Below are 21,039 nucleotides of genomic sequence, written 5' to 3'. Positions count from 1 at the left end.
ATTAACCTGAGCCACCACTGTTTTAAAAAGTAAAAGTATTTGCTTGCCTATTTTTTTTAGTTTCGTTCTGTTTGTTTGTTTGTTTGTTTGTTTCTTGTGTTGCTTGGATAAAATGTACTGAAAGAGGCAACTTAAGTGAGAAAGGATTCATTTTTGCTCACAGTTCCACAATATAGTGCATTATTTCAATGAAGTCCCTATGGTGAGAGTTTTGACAGTTGGTCACATTGAACTTATTGTCAAACAGTCAAGAAGCAAAGAACAATGAATGCTTGTGCTCAGTAAGTTTTCTCATTGCTTTATTCAGCCCAGAACTCAAGCTCCGGGAACGATGCTGACAGATTTCAGCATGTCATTTCCTACTTCAAGGAACCAAATCAACATAATTCCTCACAGACGTGCCTAAGAGCTGAAGAATCCATCACAAGTGTTAACTTGTACTTTAAGAAAGTACTCAGTATTGTTTGTTTGGGAAGCTAGGTTAGGCATGGCATCCTCTGCTGTGACTAGGCTTTGTTTGAATCAAGTGCTAGAGGGTCTTCTTAGTCTGTCTCCTAAATTCAGTGCTTTGGAAGCCTCAGATGAATGCCAAAAGGTCTCAGCCAGGTTTCTGCATTCTGATTGCCCAGTAACCACTTCAGTGTCTCACAGTACACATACAAGTGACTATATGGAGCTTTAAACTTAGAGAGTCACCTGAGCATGACCCTGCGTCCCTAGTGAGGAACCACATGGCATAAACACACAAAGTTCCTTGGTCTACTCTCTGTTGCTTCCCTCCCTCAGTTACCAGCCAATTAACATCCAACTCTCAGTTTTAATGGCTACATTTGGATATTACATTGGTGGTTGGGGAAGTCAATTCCTTTCCCTAAACAGCCATTTCTACTCTACTTACTGTTTAAGAAATTCTCATCACTCTTTTCTTACATATTTTCGAGTTCAAACAATTTGTGTGTGTCACAAGAATTTAGCATGTGTATGACAGTTGTGTAGGCTGGTCTGTTTGTGGGGCTCCAAGCAGTGGGGTCAGGACCTGTCCCTGGAGCTTGAGCTGACTCTTGGGAATCCATTCCTCATGCTGGGTTGCCTCACCCAACCTTGATGCAGAAGGAGCAGCTTGCTTGGTCCTTTCTCAACTTGATGTGCCGTGTTCTCTAGACTCCCATGGGAAGCCTGCCCCTTTCCGAATGGAGACAGAAGAGAAGTGGATTGGGAGGGCATAGAGGGGGGTGGGTGGATTAAATGGGAGGAAAGGAGGGAAGGGAAACTGGTCAGTATGTAAAATAAATGAAAAATAAAAAATAAAAAATTTAGAATTTAGCATGCCAGTGTGTTACCCTTTATACACTTGTGACTGGAAGCATAGGAGACTCAGTCTTTGTTTTTGGAGGTGAACTCAATGTTCCCATTTAGACTTATGTTGGAGGATAGGGTCTGAGGTTCCTAGACAATTACTTTTCTTTATAGACACTATTGTTTTCATCTTACTTTAAAAATGAACATTCACATCAGCCTTAAAATATATACTTGTACCCACTGACATCTGGCATGTTGTTTTGAAAATAAGATATATGAGTAATATTCACAGCTCAGCTACTCTCTGGTCAAACTTTAAACTCATTGCTCTGTTCCCTGACAAATAATAATAATAATAATGCCTTGAGGGGTGATTGTTAACCTGTATTCAGTTTCTTGCCCAAGCCATACTTTTTCACTTTCTGTAAATGCACATGTGAATTATAGACTCTAACCTCGAAGTCCTCCTGTTTTTATGAATGCAGTTCAGCTCATCACCATCCTAATGAAAGAGATCTCCCTTAGTTGTTACCTCAAGCCATGCTAGGTCTTCTTAAAATTCCTGTGTCATATCATTATCTTCCTTATTGGCATCAGCAAGCATGCTTACTCCCTCCTAATTACTTGATCTGTATGTAGTGAGATCATGGGTGAGATGCTATTTGTTAGATTCACTCAGTGTCTTCTTCAGTTGCTAGGTGATAACAGCCAGTCCCAGCCAAAAATACTTAACAATCTTCAGGTGAAATTTTCTTGTTACTTTTCCTTTAAGCATCCCAAGGCACCTGTGCCAGGGTGATTTAGACAGCATTATAAAACTGCTTGGATTAAAGAAACATTTTGATTGGCCCACAGATTAATGTGAAGGGTAGATTAATTTTTGTGAACTCCTAGCTTAGCTGAAGCAGCTGCTTACATTTGAAAATGCTAACACCATCACATTCTAGCACACAGAAGTATGGTTTTCCTAAGAATGAAGATATCCAAAGAAGAAACTAATAAGGCATATCTAAGTAGGGTGTTTGGTAATCACGAGATAACACTCTGGAGGGATTAGGAGCACAAGGCTGCATTTCTGTCACATTATTACCTCATGATAACCAGTTCCTTCTTGTCACACCTGACTGCATAATTCCTATCCAATTAAAAGTGACATTTTCTGGTGATGTTAGCAATTTGGGCACATACTTTTCTTTCTTCACCTGAGAACCTTCGTGCACGACAGATCACTGAGAATTGAATGTCTTTGTTCCTTGGATGCCCTCATATTTCCTTGCTGCAGATAAGGGTTTAGAATATTTTAAATGGGGCTGGTCATAGAGCAAGTGTATCTGTTTTCCTGGGAGATGTCCATGGGCCTGAATTGTTCTATCCAAGGCTATGACCTGGATTGCTTCATTTATTCCACCTCAGCACTGACTACTAATCAGTTTTTAAGGATGACATTCTACAGCAATAGTTAAGTGATAGCTTTTCTGTGTATCAGGGACAAGGAATCCTGAAAACAAATCATACAAAAACACTCACTGTGCTTATCAATGTTTACCCTAATCACTATGTAATACATATATAAAAAGTTTGTATTTTGTACTACATATAACTCAATATGCACAGCCATGTACATACATACATACATGTATGTTGTCATGAAAGAAATTTGTGAAGATAGTCCTTAAATTCGAGCTGATATAGGAAAGATTGACTTCCTCTGAAATATTTAGTTAGTACACTAACAATTCCAGAAATACATATATATGTACATTTATCTATATTTACATATTCAATATTATAGATTTTTAATTTATGTTCATATAACGGCATTCAATTTTAGCAATGTACCAACATGTTTCAACTAAAATATTACAAATAGTGGCATGGCCTACGATATCACACTATCCATTTAGTAATCAGGTCCAAACACTTCTTATTCGTGTATATGACTGACACCTTGGTATTTTGTTTCCTCAATATTAGCCCTGAGTTGTTGATGTTAAAAAAAATAAATGAAATATATTCTCAAATCCCATTTTATTTTTCCCTTACTTGCAATGTTGATAAGAACATAATTCTAAACAAATATTTGGTTTCAATGTCTTAAGCCATTCTCTTGAGAACAGAGAGAAAACTTAGAATAGTGCTCCCAAACCTAAGCGTAAGGTTCTTCCACTGTGTAACATGTGTAAGCATGGTGCTTTCTATTGCCACTTATCAGGCCTTGCCATCATCATCTTGATGCTTAGAAATCTTTCAAGGACCTATGTCTGCCCCTGTATTGTAAAGCCTGCTTACCAATATGAATGCTGCAAAACCTGTGCCAAAGCCAGGGGGTCATTCCTGACAACTGTCTTTGCACCTGAAGCCGATTTTCCAGCTCTGCCTCCCAGTCAATACAATTGCATCTGTCTTCATCGTTTCTTGACAAATACTATTTCTATTCTAGAACTATAGTCTACTTATCTGTTATTTATGTATCTTTATAGAATTAACATGAAAAAAAACAAGAAAGGCCAAATGTAAGGGGATAAGAGAGGACTACATGCAGGGGATAGATGGAAGTTATGACAAAGGATATAAAGCTAATCGTCTTTCTAGTTACAAAAGTTTGGTGGTGGAGTTTGGTGGTGGGCAAGTACATGAGATGAATTCAGTACTTGAAGTATAAAATTTAATGTGGTACTTCACACCTACCCTTCTGAATGTCTATCACTAACTGTGTAAAAGTTCACTGAGCTAGATAGGTTGGGTCTGTTTAAATTTGGTGTGTGATGCTTTCATTTATTTTCAAGTTCCTTTCATAATCATTTTATAAAATTAAAATTTTAAAGGCAAAAATTTCCAAAACAAAATTAAATAAGAACACATTGATTGCTTTTATTTACTTTATTTACTTATAAAAGATTTTATATAATCAATATCTTTTAAAAAAGACAGAAACTTCCAAATTTTAGTATGCTCAACTGCACATAAAGTTAGCAATATGAAGAGTTTCAAATATGTCATCTGGCACTCTTATCTGTATTTCTGAAGATGCTCCTCTGTGTTGCATCATATATCTGTATTTCATTCCTTTTTAAGACTGATTTGGTACTAAATAGAACACATTGTTTGTCTGCTCATCAGTTGATGGGCTTAGGTGCTTGGTTTTGGCCTTTGATAGCTTCACACTAATCATGTATACTCTCTCAACTTCCTGCATGCAAATGAAAATGTGATCAGCCACATTCCTCTTCCTGTTGCCACAGCTTCACTGCCTATTGTCATGCCTTCACCACCACGATGGACTGTATTCCTTTTGGAACTGTAATCCAAAACAAAATTTTTCTTCCCTAAGTTACTTTAGGTCATGATATTTTGTCACAAAACAATAAAGTAATTGACACATAAGCAGATACCAGATGTTAGGCTGTTGCTGTGATGAACTAGACTATGTTTTTTTGTTTGTTCATTTGTTTTGTTTTGTGTTCCTAGAGGAATGTGGACAACTTGGGAAATTCACACTAAAAAAAAAAAAAAAAAATGCTGGGCCAACCTCAGCATTCTTGTGCAAGTTTAAAAGTCAAGTTTTGTCCCATTTTCCTTAAACACAGATCCTAGTTGTCTATGCATGACAGAGAGCTGATGGAGATATGAACCCAATATATGAGAAGGGAAGGGCCTTTGTCACCTAATTCAAGTCTTCATGTCTTCCTACCATCACCTTTAGGTTTTCATTGTAGAAATCCATTGTAAGGGGATATAACCAAGATCGTGAAAGACTTGAATGGTTTCTGTTACTTAACAGCAAGATTTTGGTATAGAAAGGAATATTTTAAACTTCATACCTCACCAATAATTTCATCTACTAGTTTCATGAGAGATACACTAAAACTCATTTTAGTCTCCACATATGGAAAATAAGATAATGGTGAATTTCTGATGACAATTTAAATTTGGAGTAGAAAGTACATAAATGCTAATCAGATATCTGCCCTTCACTTGCTTATAGTTAATTTCTTCTTAAGTAAATTATTCGTATCACACAGGTACAACTGGAAAAACCTGGAAATCAAAATGAACAGATGACTCTCCATGTGATGTCTGATGTTTTATTTTTTTATTAAGTAATTTTCTCCTCACTCTACATACCACCCACAGATCCCATCTCCCACCTCCTCCCATCTCCCAGCCCTTCCTCCCAAGCCACCTCACATCCCCCAAATCAAGGTCTCCCATGGGGTTGACCAGTAATCCAGAATAGATGCCCAGACCGGGTGGTGACCTTCTAGGAGTGCGAGCTAGATGATTCAAAATATAATTTCCTGAAAATTTCTCTTACACAGATCCATTTATTGGACAAACTTCCAGAGTAAAGATAAGTGTCTCTGTGAAGCCTTAAATTTTTCAATTTAAGCAACCACAATATGTGCTTTTTATAATTTTATATATATATATATAAGTATTCTTTTCTTTTTCTTTATTGAAAATAGATTATTTTGAAGGATACATTTTAATGTAAGAATCACTGCAAAAATACCTTAAAAATATCTAAAGCCTAGTTAATGCCTTTCTTTTTAACAAAGATTTACCTCAATATTAAAAGTTTGTTCTGGATATCTTAACTCAGAAGTCACACATATTCTGCTAATTAAATAAATTGAGAATGTCACTGTTCATCTTAAACCCTTACCACCTTTCCACAATTGTCTTATAAAAGATTCCTATCTTTTAATACATTTTAACTTGATTAATGGCATTACATTGCACTCAGATACTCAAAATAAATATTAACATAAAGTTAATATATACTAGATTCATTGAGAGACTGAGAATTGTTCTTTTTTATTTAACTTTACTTTCATTAATTCACTATATATAGATTCTGTTTCTGGTCTCCACAAGTATAGAATGTCCATTTTCTTAAATATACTTTCTATCAAAAATTTTCCCTTGCAAGTTGGAGGCTGTTTCTGCTGGAGCTGACAGGTTGCCCAGGTAACCATGTCTTAAACACTGGTGCTGAGAAGATGTGATTGCAAAACCTGCTGTAATTATAATATATGCAGCACATGTGTAGTTCTTACTGCCTTGAACACTATTTTTATGCCTTTCATTCATCCAATATGAAGGCACGAAGCAACCAATCTTTAGTCGTGTAGACGATGGTGATCACAGTCTAGAAAATAGTGTAACAATGCAATGAAAGTATTCAGACCCTGAGAGATTTCATGCAACAGAGCACTTCTCCCTCTCTGATCCAGTGTGATTGTAACATCATTGAAAATAAGAAAACTGAAATTTATGTATGAATATTGCCTGTTCTAGTCTGGAGTTTGTCTTCAATATGCTTTTTATAAGTTGCTATTACTATTTATACTTCTGAGGCTCACAATTACTTGCAAAAGCCAATCCAACAATTTTGTCATAATCAAGTGTATTATCTTATACCCAAATATGTCAACAGATCATTTTTTTAAAACTCCACATGTAATCATTTCTGTCCCCTGCATTAAAATTTCATGTTTATGATTATTCTATTCTATTACATGTTTATTCCATATTGGTCTATTGTCAAAATGATAGGTTGTTTTAGAGAAACAATTAATTATTTCTTACATGTTTTATAGATCAGATATCCAGATACCACCTGTTTCTCTACTGGTGTTTTAATTGCTTGAATTAATACAAATACAGTCACTTAGATAATTAGCCAGAGAGTTATGGTTTGAATGTGTCAAAGTACATGTGTTGAAGTTTTGTTCTTCAGCTTGGAGTCTATGAATTTTGAGATGTGCTTAGGGCATAAGTTTTATGCTCTCATGAATGTACTGATAATTTAACACAGGAGTGAGTCCCTTATTAAGGATGAACTCCTCCATCCTTTTTGTACATTACTTTATTACACCTGCACACAATATGATGTCACCCATCATATCATGTTATAGGACCAAGAACATGACCAGCTATAACTCCTAAAAAATTGGATTTGTTAGCTTCAAGAACAAGGCCAAAAAATCTGCTCATTATATACTATTCATTATCAAGTATTTTATTATAGCAACAAAAATAAACATAAAGCACAGGGCCACTTACAAAATTAAAAAGAAGGCTGTAATAAAATTTTGGGCCAATGGGTTGTCAGCTACACAAATTAAAAGCAGTAGACTATATGAAAATATTGAGAGGGAAACTAAATAGCACTGAGGTTCACAGAAAAGCACTATTAAAATACATCACATTAAGTAATGATATTTAATAACATAAATTGTGTTGCAAATACCCTAAGATTAAAAAACATTTCCATCTAATCTAGTAAATAAAATGCTATTAGCCCAATAATCAGAAAGCTTTTCGATATGCAGCAAAATGAGGAACTTAATTTTGTGTTTTATCTACCTCAGACTTATAAGTAAAAAAATCAAACCTCAAGTTAATAACTACAGTGTGAAGGCTCCTCATTTCCAAAGTTGTTAATATCAGAAATTTTAGTAAGTAAAAGAAAGAAAAAAACAGAGGCATGTCCAATGTATAATAATAAATTTCATTTTATTAGACACGAGGAAAAATACATTTTCTTTTTTTATAATTTATTTATTTTTATTTTATGCGCATTGGTGTTTTGCCTGTATGTATGTCTGTGTGAGGGTCCCCTGGAATTGTGAGCTGCTATGTGGATGTTAGGAACTGAACCCGGGTCCTCTGGAAGAGCAGTCAGTGCTCCCAACCACTAAGTCGTCTCTCTAGCATCAAAAAAATACATTTTCTATTGAGATTAATTTAAGATCCTCATAAACAGAAAATATAGACCGTATATAATAATAATTTGAAATTTTTCTAGCTCAGCTATTTTGGATGAAATAATTGAATAGCCAACAAATATTCACTGTAAAAAAATGAAAATGAATTTTATCATATGAAAAGAACCTGAAGCAGCTGAATTTGGCTTGGTACATACAGTTATTGTTTTTCAACAATGGCCTGGTTCTTTCCATCTTTCCAACTGTTTCTCCTCAGAATTCTTCTTTGTATTGTACTTATGCTCTACCAGGATGTAAAATAACAGTGCCAGGTTCTGGCATCACCTACAGAATCTATAGCACTTGAGAAAAGTGGTATACCTTTACCTATACTAGTCTTGTGTCATGATGTTTATTCGATAGAGAAATATTTTTCCTCTTCTCCCAGAAGTCATCACCTCTAGTATTAGTTACAGGGTCAAGTATTATATCACGAAAATAAAATTTCAGAAAGCCACAGAAATGTGGGCCACCTTTTGTCCACTCTGCTTATTGCTATAACAAAATGTCTGACAGAAGAAACTTCCAAGGGGAGTGATGTACTTTGGCTAGAAGTTCAGAGAGTATATTTCATTGTGATAGAAGAGTCAAGGTTTGGGGGACAATTGTACCCAAAACAATGGAAGCATTCAGAGTTTCTCACTTACTAGAAAACCAAGAAGCAGAGTATTTCCTGGAAGCAGACCAGGAGGTAAGTGTCAAGGACTTGTGCCCAGTGGTCTATGTCCACCAGCTAGGCTCTGTGTCACAAAGCTTCAATGCCTTTCAAAGTCAACACTACTCATTGGAAATAAAGTGCTCCAATCCATGATCTATAGGGAACATTTTTACCCAATCCACAACACAAAACTTCATTATATCCTGTGAATTTATATAATTATACTCTCTCAATTTTGTACCTTCTCATTTCTAAATTGAAGGCCTATTGATAAAATTGATTTTGTTTCTTTTCACATGTTTGTAAACTTTTTTTACTTAGTTTATTTAACACTCTAAGGGATGTGAAATATCTTGTAATTGTTTATGTCATTAATTTTGAGAAACATAATATTGTGCTATCATTTCAGAAACAATCAGATAATGCAGATGTTTGCTGATAGACTAAAGAGAACTAAAGTTCAAGTTAATGAACTGTAAAGAAGTGTTGGTGACAGAAGATCTGAAGTCATAAGTGAAGTGTTTGAAAGAAGTCAAAATACTTAAACCTAGGAATCACACATGAGTTCTGAAGGATATGGGACCCACTCAGTAACAAATCTGCATTGCTGTGGTGGCTTGAAGAATAAGAATGCCCCCCAATACATTAATATATTTCCGTGCTTGACCATCAGGGACTAGCACTACTTGAGATGAATTAAGAGGTATGACCTTATCGGAGAAAATGTGTCACTAGGGGTGGACTTTGGGATTTCAAAAACCAAGCCAGGTTCAGTGGCTATTTCTTTCTTCCTGCTGCCTGTGGATCCACACATAAACTCTCAATTCCTTCTCCAGCATGATGTCTGTCCATGTGCCGCCATGCTTTTTGCCATTCCGATAATGGACTGAACTTCTGGAACTATAAACAAGCTCCAATTAAATGCTTTCCTTTATAAGGGTTGCCATGGTCATTGTGTCTCTTCGCAGCAAGAGAACATTGACCAAGACAGTTGTCAAGCAATTTCTTGATGGTAAATGAAATTAAAATACTAGGAAGGGAAGGTGTGGCTGCTTGAGAATTTCAATTCTAGAAGAAGTAACCAGTGAGGTAGGATTAGAAATATGGAGGAACATAGAGTCAAAGAGGGAACAAAGTGTGGCTGAGGGGGTGGAACACCCTGATTCTCCTGTTGCCCTTGGCTAGAACTACTACCTCCTTTGAGACATGCTCCTGTGAATAAAATTCCCTTGAAAGAGATAGAAGAAATGAAAACAGATTTAAAAATAATATAGAAATTTTGACTAATGGCATCCATAAATGGAGGATACATAAATAACAAGGGTATATCCAAAAATGCTTCTTAGCATGTATGCTTGTATGACATTCAAAGAATGTCAAAGAAACAGGCCACTGGAGAAATTTCTCACCACTACCAAATCCTCAGGCCAAATGGAAGGCAAGATCCTATCTCCATGAATCCCAGACTGCAAGCCTCTGAGTCCTCAGCCAAAAAGCTCTAGTTCCTGTCTCCTCATGGTTTATATACCTTTCTCTGCCCAGCCATTTCACTTCCTTCCTAGTGCTGGGATTAATGGCATGTGTGCTTCCCAAATACTGGTGGCAAAGGCATGAGATCTCAAGTGCTGAGATTAAAGGTGTGTGACTCCCAAGTACTGGGACTAAAGATGTATGCCACCACGGCCTGGCTCTGTTTCTCTCCTAGACCTAATCAACCTCATGTAGTTCAGGGTGGCTTTGAACTCACAGAGATCCAGATGGGTCTCTGCCTCCCTAGTGCTAGGATTCAAGGTATGTACTGCCACTCTCTGGCCTCTATGTTTACTATAACGGCTGGCTCTGTCCTCTGATCCTCAGAAAAGCTTTATTTGATACACAATATATCACCACAGGAAATTATTTATTTATTTATTTATTCATTTACTTATTTATATTAAGAAACTTTTTATTCATTTTACATACCAATCACAAGTCACCCTTTCTTCCCTCCTCCCGCCCCCCAGCCTTCCCCCCCAATGGATTCTCCCATTCCCTCCTCTGAAAAGGTAAAACCTCCCATCGGGAGTCATCAGAGCCTGGTACATTCAGCTGAGACAAGTCCCAGACTCTCCCCCTGCATCAATGCTATGCAAGGTATCCCAGTGAAAGGACCAGGGAGACACCATAACAGGCTGCTCCATCTTCTCTCAGAGATCAGGCCTCAATTTCAGTTTCCTGAGACTTGAGCAAGCAGTTTCTGGGAGGGCCATGAGCAAACAACATAATCCTTGTGGCAGCACCCTTTCTGCACATACTCTGATCGCTCAAGGTTCAGACAGTTGTTTACTGTCTGAGACCCCTCACCAACTTAGAGCTACATGATTGGGGCAACGTGAAAGCCTGGAGCACTGAGCCAGCCCAACACTCAGTATGTGCTAGGCCAGCCAGCCTCCATGCCAGCTCAAGGACAAAGCTTGGGACTTGTCCACGCCTGCCCCCAAATGGATAACTGTAACCCCAACTAACCCTAGCCAATTAAAAGTTGCTAACATGATTGCTACTTGAAGAAACCAATCCTGAGTTTGTTCCTATGTTGTCTGTAGATCCCAAGACCCCTTTGCTTTACAAAACCCTGCCCCATTGCTACTCAGGGTCTCTCCTGCTCTGCTGCGTCAGATGGACCAAGAGTCCCCAGTTAACTCGAAATAAAAAGACTTTTTGCTTTTGTATTGGATTTGGTCTCTTGGTGGTCTTTGGGTAACTGGGTACAACAGCAACATAGGTAATGGGCTCCAAAAACCCAGCTCATGCACCAAGGATAGATACTGATCCTACTGCCAGGAGACCACTTAAGCAAATAAAGCTACACAACTGTTTCACTTACGCAGAGGGCCTAGCCCAGTTCCTGGAGGCTCCACGGCTGCTGGTCTAAAGTTCATGAGTTCCCACTAGTTTGGTTTGGTTGTCTCTGTAGGTTTCCCCATCATAATCTTGATGCCACTTGCTCATAGAATGCCTGATAGAGGGAAACATTATGGGGACAGGGAGAAACCTGATCCAGGGGAAGTTCCCAGGAATCCACAAAGAAGATCCCAGCTTAGACTACTAGCAATAGTGGAGAGGGTGCTTGAGCTGGGCTACCCCATTAATCAGATCGGTGAATGCCTTAGCTGTCATCACAGAGCCTTCATTCAGTAGATGATGGAAGCAGATGCAAAGATCCACAACCAAGCACCAGGTCAAGCTCCAGGAGTCCAGTTGAAGAGAGGGGAGATAATAATATTTTTAAGAAACATAAAAAAGCCATTTAACAAATATATCTCCACATGAAATGTTATTTCAATCAGAAATAAAGGATTTGTTAAGAACTTGTCAAGCTAATGTTATTTCACTTATTAAAAATGGTTTCCAATTTTAGCCAGGTGTGGTGGCACACAAATCTAATCCCAGCACTGGAGAGACAGAAGCAGGTGGATCTCTGTGAGTCTGAGTTCAGCCAAGTGAGTTCTAGGACTGCCAGAGAAATTGTATCTCAAAAAAAAACAAACAAACAAAAATGGCTCCAATTTTGAAAATAGGCTCATGAAGATAAATAATAAGGTTCTAGCAAGCCTATTATCTTCACATAGACAAGAAAATAAATGGCCAGAGGAAGAAAGTAGAATGGATCAAATTGGCTAAAATCTACAGAAACTGAGCACACGAAGTGAGTAGAATTATAGTAGTTGTCTTTTATTCAGAGTTTGCTTCCCTTCCTAATTTTAGTTTCCTACTCTTTACTCTGGGCTGAAATGCAAAAGCCAATAGAGTACAGTAAAATATTAAAAAAAGAAAAGAAAAAACAGACACAAAAACATAAAGGGAGAAATAAGATATATTCATAAATGTTATTTTGCTATGGTATTAAATTGCTCTGTTTTTATCATTAGTTATTATTGTGAATAGCTGACCCCTAATTTATAAACTATGAATATATTCATATATATTAAACACTATATGAAGAGTTCAATACTGTTTGTGATTTCAAACTATAAGTAGGGTCATGAAATCCTTACGCCTCTTCACCCTGAATAATGGAGGTCTGCTATGCATTTAAGTGAAGAAAACAACAAGAAATTTAGCTTGTATATGTAATTCATCATATTGTAAACATATAAAATCAATGTCATCTCTCAAATGCTATGTCAAAAATAAATTCAAATAGTTTCAAATCTTAAATGAAATTGTATAATGGTAAAACCTTTAGTAAACCCTGAAAGGATATTTTATGCTGCTTTATAATTGCTCAATAAAATTTACATTAAATTCAGGTAGTGTAAAAATCAAGTGTAAATTAGTACTTATGGGTTTTGACAATTTAGAACTTTAATGATCTTGTGGTGTACAGGTGACTTGAGCTTACTTTACCCATATTATTGAGGTCAATGGGTCCAGGAGCATTATATTAATCAAGTCACATGTCTGGTTCCATTAACCAAATGAATTCCAGTATGCTCTTTTTTAAATGGCAGTGTTCCTACAGATATAAAGGTCACACTTGAAGCCAAAATCTGGAGTTGTCCCAGCATTGTTTCTACCCAGCTATTATAGCCAGCATAAACTAGAACTCAACAACATTTCAGAAGTTGGGGAGTAACATCAATTTTGGAAGGAAGAAGCTGCTCTGTCATATTTTTTTCCACACAAAACATACAAGGATAATCTAAAAAGAGAAAAATAACTTAAAATGTAGCAGGAATCTTAAAATGTTTTATTAATTAAATCAAACCTAAGGCCAGTTATTGGGGTGAATGCTGGAAGATCAGAGAAGCAGAACAAGCCACAGCCTCCTCACCTTGCCAATTCCTCAGCTGTTTCCTGAGGACTGGAACTTCTGTGTCCTCATCCTGAATGGGTCTCTGCTGAACTGTGCTGCTCAAAGCTTAAAAGCTTTACCAGCCAAAAGCTTCTGGTTTCTGGTCTTCACGCCTTATATTTCAGTTTTTGCCACCACTCCCTGGGATTAAAGACTCATTTCTTGGGATTAAAGCCGTGTGTCACCATGCCTGGCTGTTTCCAATGTGACCTTGAGCTCACAGAGATCCAGATGGATTTCTACCTCTGGAATGCTGATTAAAGGCGTGAGTGCCACCATTTTCTAGCCTTTGTATCTAGTGTCTGTTCTGTCTCTGACCCCAGATAAGTGTATTAGGGTACACAATGTTTTGGGGAACACAATACCACCACATTAAAAAGCAGCAAATACATTTTATAAGGTCATTGTGTTTCATAAGGCAGATTCTGACCGAGTAGTTAATATAGGACACTTATATAGCGTTAGAGACAAAGTGACTTACCCATCCACACATAGGCATTTGACATATGAGACAAGAAACTGGAAATGTTTTTAATAAAAACAGAGCTTAAAATGTTTGGCTATAAATATGGGAAAATAAAAAATACACTATTTCTAACCAAAACTGAAAATAAATACAAAATCAACTCCAACCAGATTCATGATGGTAGGATAGATTTTTGAAGTATCTAGCCTGAAAGTGCTAAAATAAATTACTGGAGAAATTAGGAAAAATCAGCATGGGACAATATAGACACAGGTGCCTGTCTTGGATGATTCAAGTAAGTTCAAAATACTAAACACACAACGACCACACACAGTACCATCCAAATGGCAATTATATTAAATATATACATGAGCTGTTATAACCTCAAATCTGAGTAGGTATGCTTGTTATATTGTATATGCTGATAACAGGGAATGGATATTGTTAAGGGCACATGAGGCATGCACCAAAATGGCAGACATAAGACAGAAGCTGTACCCAGGTACACCTTCATAAAAGAGCTAATGATGGGCTTGGAAGAGAACTCATAGCACTAAATGTCTAACACATAACCTGGCAACTAGGTAAAACTTATCAATAAAAATAAATATAAAGATGAAAGGTAAACACTGAGAAGATAGGTCTGGAGAAATGGCTCAGCCAGAAGATCTAAAATTGACAACTGGAAGCCACATGGTGGAGGGGAGAACTTACTCCACCATGTGATACTACTCCTTCCAAGGGGAACCTGCTCCACCAAGCTCACTGATAACACAGACACTTTGGACCTGCTCACATAAGCACGTCACACACACTTAATTAATTAGCTAATTAATTAAATAAATTTAAGAAGAAAATAAAATTTTATTATAGGAAAGCAATTAATATTAAAGAATAATTGTGAAACAGTTTGTTTTTCAAATAAATTGTATGTTCATGAATTGTTACATAATTTTCGAAAGAAATTAAGATGATTTGGAAACAGATTTATGAACATTTATAAATATAAGAAAAAAGCTTGCAGATAGCAAAAACAGCTGGCAGAAATGAAGAGAGAGAGAAACCGAGACAGAAAAAAAAACAGAGGAAGAAAAAGTGGAAGAGAAATTTTTAAAAGAAAAGGAAGGAAGATGAGAGGGAGAAAATTGAGTTGTCAATTACATAAAACAGACATGAAAGCTTATGTGAAATAAACACAACTTTTAAGAAATTATTGTTTACTGGGCATAGGTGCATGCTTACCAATAGGATGAGTGATTCAAAGACTAAAATATGTGTGAAAGAGATAGACCTCTAAAGCACTAACATTAATAGGCGTGCTTGTTCTTTCAAAATATCCCAGCTTTCGGTCTGTAAAACATTTCTAACTTCCCTCTTTGGAAAGGATTTAAAAGGTGGCTTGACAAAAGTTTCTTGAAGGACTCTGCTTCAGTTCATGAGTAACTTCAGTTCTGATCAGTAACACATGGCATCATAATTTCACAATAAAACCAGGATCCTTGAGTTACCAGTGTCACTAAATAGTACAGCAAAGAAAGCAGAAATGTCACAGGCACTTCATTTCTGCCTGAGTGCCTTTATAAAGAACTGAATGTAAGGTCACATGGGTCAATGTTTTTCAAAATACATTCATTTATAAATAATGCTCTTATCTCGCCTAAACTAAGCAAATTCTTGAAATTGTTGAAAAGCAAAAAAAAAAAAAGATTCAGCACCATCTGTTATTTTGGATATGTACATGGGTATCAAGGATGTGGTTTGTTGTTTTGTTTTTAAGATTTATATATAGTGTTTAAGATATATATATATATAGTGTTCTGCCTGCATATATGCCTGTGCACCAGAAGAGGGCATTAAATCCCATTGTAGATGGTTGTGAGCCACCATGTGGTTGCTGGGAATTGAACTCAGTACCTCTGGAAGAACAGCCAATGTTCTTAACCTCTGCGCCATCTCTCCAGCCCCCTTGTTGTTATTTTTTAATCCTGTGTGCTATGCTAATAAGTTTAAATTGTTAAGTTTACCATTGTTCTGTGATTGAAATATTCTTGTAGATACATAATGACTATTTGTTCAGGAAAACTTGAAAGGTTTTCATGAACACTTTTCACCTTACACCAGCAAGCTTTTGGCCGCATCTTTGCTTTACTTCCAAGTAGTGCTGATGACATCGATGATGTGTATGAGATAAGTTTGATTTTCTTACTTCTAATTTAGGATGACTAAACACTAATAGCAAAATGAATCCTAAATTTTGTGAAAACTATCTTCTGAATACCATTGCTGTGGCATGTCTTTCTGTATGCTGTGAATATGTGTGGCTCCCATTGGATACTAAATAAAGCTGTTTGGCTTATGGCAAGGAAGCTCACAGCCAGGTGGGAAACCCAAGCAGAGATACAGAGAGAAGGGCACAATCAGGAGAGTCACCTGCCCGCCACCCAAGGAGCAACATGCCAGCAGACTAGGAAAGCCACAACCATGTGACAAGCCATAGATTAATAGAAATGGGTTAATTTAAGATGATGGAGATAGCTACCAAGAAATGTAAGCCATTGCCCATACAGTTTGTAATTAATCTAAGCCTCTGAGTAATTATTTTATAAACAGCTGCAGGACCGATGGGCTAGGTGAGACTGGAGAAACTTCAAGCTACATGCTGTAGTCTCATAAGAACCCTATTTGTCTAAATGACTCAGAACATGTTTCCTTTCTTCTAGCAGCAAGAGGCACAGAATGGGAAGAGTAAGTTGATTTGATATTTGAATGAGGTGGTTGTGTTCAGTAATTCATTAACAAAACATTTTTAGCAGGACTTCACAGGTCTGCCCCATGTCTATTCCCTGCTAAATCCCACCCTTTCTCTCTTTCATTAGAAAACAAAAAAGCATCTAAAGAATAATAATAAAGTAAACTGGAATAGGACAAAACAAATGGACAAACAGAAGAAAAGGAACAAAATAAAAAGCAGAAAAAAACACATATTGATGAAGAGAGACACACATATGCTAGCACAGTAATTCCATAAAAACACACAACTAGAACTCATAATAAATGCAAAAGAACTTTACGGTCTTTCATTTGTTTGATTGTTTTTGTTTTTGTTCTAAATCCTGAAAAAGCATTATTAGGCAAAGAACCCCTCCAAAATTCTAAAATCTTTTTGAATGGGATATAAAATTGTTAACTGAGTATAGAGTGTGTAAAAAATTATAAATTGGGCAGTGGTGGCTAATGCCTTTAATCCCAGCACTCAAGAGGCAGATCCAGGTGGATCTTTGTGAGTTCGAGGCCAGCCTGGTCTACAGAGGGAGATCAAGGAAAGGCACAAAGCTACACAGAGAAACCATGTCTTGAAAAAAAAATAACTGAATTTCTGATTTGATCCCATTGTTTCTTTAAAATTACATTTTTAAATATGTAGATATGTAAGGGTGTGGCATACCAACATGGTGAACACAGGGAAGTATGGGTCAGATGTAGTTGGAAGTTTTTCTGTGTCTGTCAGCTGGTGGTCAGGACAAACCTCTTCCACTTGTGTCCCCCAAGTAAACACATGGAGGCTTATATTAATTATAACTGCTTGGCCATTAGCTCAGGCTTATTACTGACTAGTTCTTACACTTAAATTATCCCTAGCCGGGCGGTGGTGGCGCACGCCTTTAATCCCAGCACTCGGGAGGCAGAGGCAGGCGGATCTCTGTGAGTTCGAGGCCAGCCTGGGCTACCAAGTGAGTTCCAGGAAAGGCGCAAAGCTACACAGAGAAACCCTGTCTCGAAAAAAAAAAACCAAAAAAAAAAAAAAAGAAAAAAAAATTAACCCATAATTTTTATCTATGTTTAACCATGTGCCTTGGTACCTTTTCTCAGTTCTGCCTGGTCATCTTTCTTCCTCTGTGTCTGGCTGGTGACTCCTGACTCAGCCTTCCTCTTCCCAGAATTCTCCTCTCTGCTTGCCCTGCCGATACTTCCTGCCTGGTTACTGGCCAATCAGTGTTTTATTTATAAACTGATCAGAGCAACACATATTCACAGCATACAGAATGACATCCCACAGCAGTCAAAGGGTAACTTGTGGGAGTAGGTTCACTCCATTCATCATGGATGTTCTGTGGTTTAGATTCAGGTTGCAGGCCTGGCAGCAATCCATTTTCCTCACTTTGCCATCTCTCATTTGTCTATGTTCACTTCATTTGTGCAAGAAAAACTGTCACTGTAGTTGGTAGACTCAAAGTCTCAAACCAAGGCAGGGATTCATGTCAGCTGAGAATGCATTCAGAAGGCACCTCTGAAGAAAGCCCACGTTCTTGTGTCGCATGTGCACAGAGCTGCAGTGAGAGCAGAGGTGGTTCATCATAATGAGTATAGATACAAAGACGAATGTGGGCAGGAGCAAACTGAATGTTTAGTGCCTCAAAGTCCCCCACTGTACATAGGTTACTGTGCCTCATAGCTTGGGCTCTGGGGGCATTTCACTTGAACATCACAGGACTTAGAGTAATCTATGTTATTTAGACTTTCTCATGCATGCTCCCTCTCCCTATTATATGGAGTTTTACACACAGCTTAGTGTACTACATGTCTCGTCTGCATCTTAAATGTTCACCCAGGGGTGTCTACTGAATATTATAATGAGCCGCAGATAGCCTTCAGACATTCTGAAATGCCTCTGTGCAAACCAGTGACTGAATTTAGTAGACCTACGGATGGGGTAGGTAGACTTCCAGCCTTTCTCTTACCCAACTGATGTCTTTGTTATGCTACTCTTCCAGCCATTGAAGAAGGCCGTTGGGCCTTGATCTCTGCTCTATTCCCCTGATTTAGAATAATATTTAAGAGCAGTTTTCAATGGTAAAATTCCCATAATGAGCATAGTGCCTCCTATAGTAAACATAAGAAAAGAGCTAGTGATTCTCCCTGGGGAGCTCACTTCTCTATACTTTTATTAATTGATTTTAAAGTAATCATTTAAGTTCCAGTAACTATATAGGGTCAGTAAATGTGGCAGTGACTTAAAATATTAGACATAACTGGGCAAGGCTCCCAAAGACACTGAATGTTGTGAAAGGGGCTTTCTGAATATTTGCCCTTATACAGAAAGGTAAATATCTCTATATAAGAGCATTGATAATCATTGTGAGGCTTCAGGAAGCCAAGATCATTTCATAGAAGTGAAAAAAAAGCCTATAGTCTGATGGTAAAGTGATGGAGAAAAGGAAGATTACCAGGGACAAGGGTTGGCTTACATTTTTTGTAAGACTTAATGCTGGTGAAGTAGGGACACAGAGTTCAGAGAAGTCAGGGTTACAGATCCAATTAGTGCCTGCAGAGAAGGAAAGGGCTGATAATGTGGAGTAGTTAAATATCAATAAGGACTTCAAACAGAAAGTTCTCTGTTATATGCCATTCTGAGATGAATAGCAGTAAGGTTTTGATGGGGACAGTTGGGGGCAAGGAAGATATATCAATGAGATAAAGAGATGAAGAGTGTCAGCTAGAGTTTGAAAGATGGAGTGAGGAATTTCTGATACTCTTTTATTTAAAGGATGGGGAGGGAAAGGAGGAGAAAGCTATAGAAGAAAAGTGCTTTCCACATGTCACATATTAAAGGGAGTTAGAGTTTCAGTCAGCCAAAAATAAATACAACAAAGAGTAGGTAAAGAAAAAAGAAGTTGTCATTGACAAAGTAGGGAACTTCTGGAAAAATCTATTTTTGGCATCAAGGGTGACAGCTGTCCCTTCATAGTATTGCCTGAATTCCTTTGAGTAAGTTGTCTTTTCTTATTGTCATACGCTTCTGCGGGTTCTTGCAAAAATTTAGTTTAATGTTTCCTGTTGGAGGGGACACCAACCCCGTCACCGTGTGTGTGTGTGTGTGTGTGTGTGTGTGTGTGTGTGTGTGTGTGTGTATTTAAAGTTGCAATTCTTATAGTTTTCACAAATCTATAAATAGTTAGCAAGACATCACAGGAAGCAATCCAGCTATATTTAAATGCTAGAAGAATCAATTTTCCAAGGATCACATAAGGTCTGTTCTACATGTGCTGTATGGAGAAACATTGAGAAAAGATAGGTCAGCTTGTAGGATTGCAAGGCCCACAGAGCTATGGTTTGGGTACTTTGAGGAAAGAGAAATGGAATTGGAGATAAGATGATTTGCCTCACATTTACTAGAAATATGATAGGAGTTTCATTGTTGTAGATGATCATTTCCCTTGTATACTGGGAAATTCATTACTGTGGCTACAAGAAAGAAGATCCCTAGGAAGAGAGTTACTGGACAGGAAATCCTGAACTTAATTAGCCCAAGACCTTGTGACATGATTAAATGAAAATATTAATAAAACATGCAAAAACAAGTTTGTAGATGTAATTTTGGCCTACTAATGAAGTTGCTTGATCAAAAGTGTCAAGACTTTTAATCACTCCTGAAGAACCCTCTGTTCACTAAACAACCATCTCAATACATCATTCTCTCTACTTTCCTCTATCCTGTGTTCATAATTTCCTTTAATTTTCTGATAATATTTAAAGGAATTGAGTTCTCATATTTTCTATTGATATAGAATGATGGGGGAAAGGGTATATTATTAAATCTACTTTAATAAAAAAAACAACTGTTAATCTTACATCTTTTACATCAGTATGGATTTTAGTTTGTTGATACAAATTTAAAGTTTATTTCATTATACTGTGTGTTATGTTATTCTGTATGTAGATGCATAAACTCTTGTTTAGGGTATTGTGTTTATGCAGCTCATGTAAAAATGTAATATGTAGATATAAACTCTTGTTTAGGATATTGTGTTTATGCAGCTCATTTAAAAATGTAATATATAATTAAGAAATATGGATTAGTAGTCATGCATAATAACAAACTTACAGTCATGTTAGGTATGTTTTCAAGGTTGTACAGAGATATATTTTAGATAGATAGGCAATCTTCAAATACTTCAAATATTGTCAAATACTTATGACATTAAAAATGTTTTACAAACCTAGACTTTTC

The sequence above is a fragment of the Peromyscus maniculatus genome, chromosome 10 (assembly GCF_049852395.1).
Source record: "Peromyscus maniculatus bairdii isolate BWxNUB_F1_BW_parent chromosome 10, HU_Pman_BW_mat_3.1, whole genome shotgun sequence".
Classification (NCBI taxonomy): Eukaryota; Metazoa; Chordata; class Mammalia; order Rodentia; family Cricetidae; genus Peromyscus; species Peromyscus maniculatus.
The sequence above is the reverse complement of the archived record's forward strand: the minus strand, read 5'-3'. Positions refer to the sequence as shown.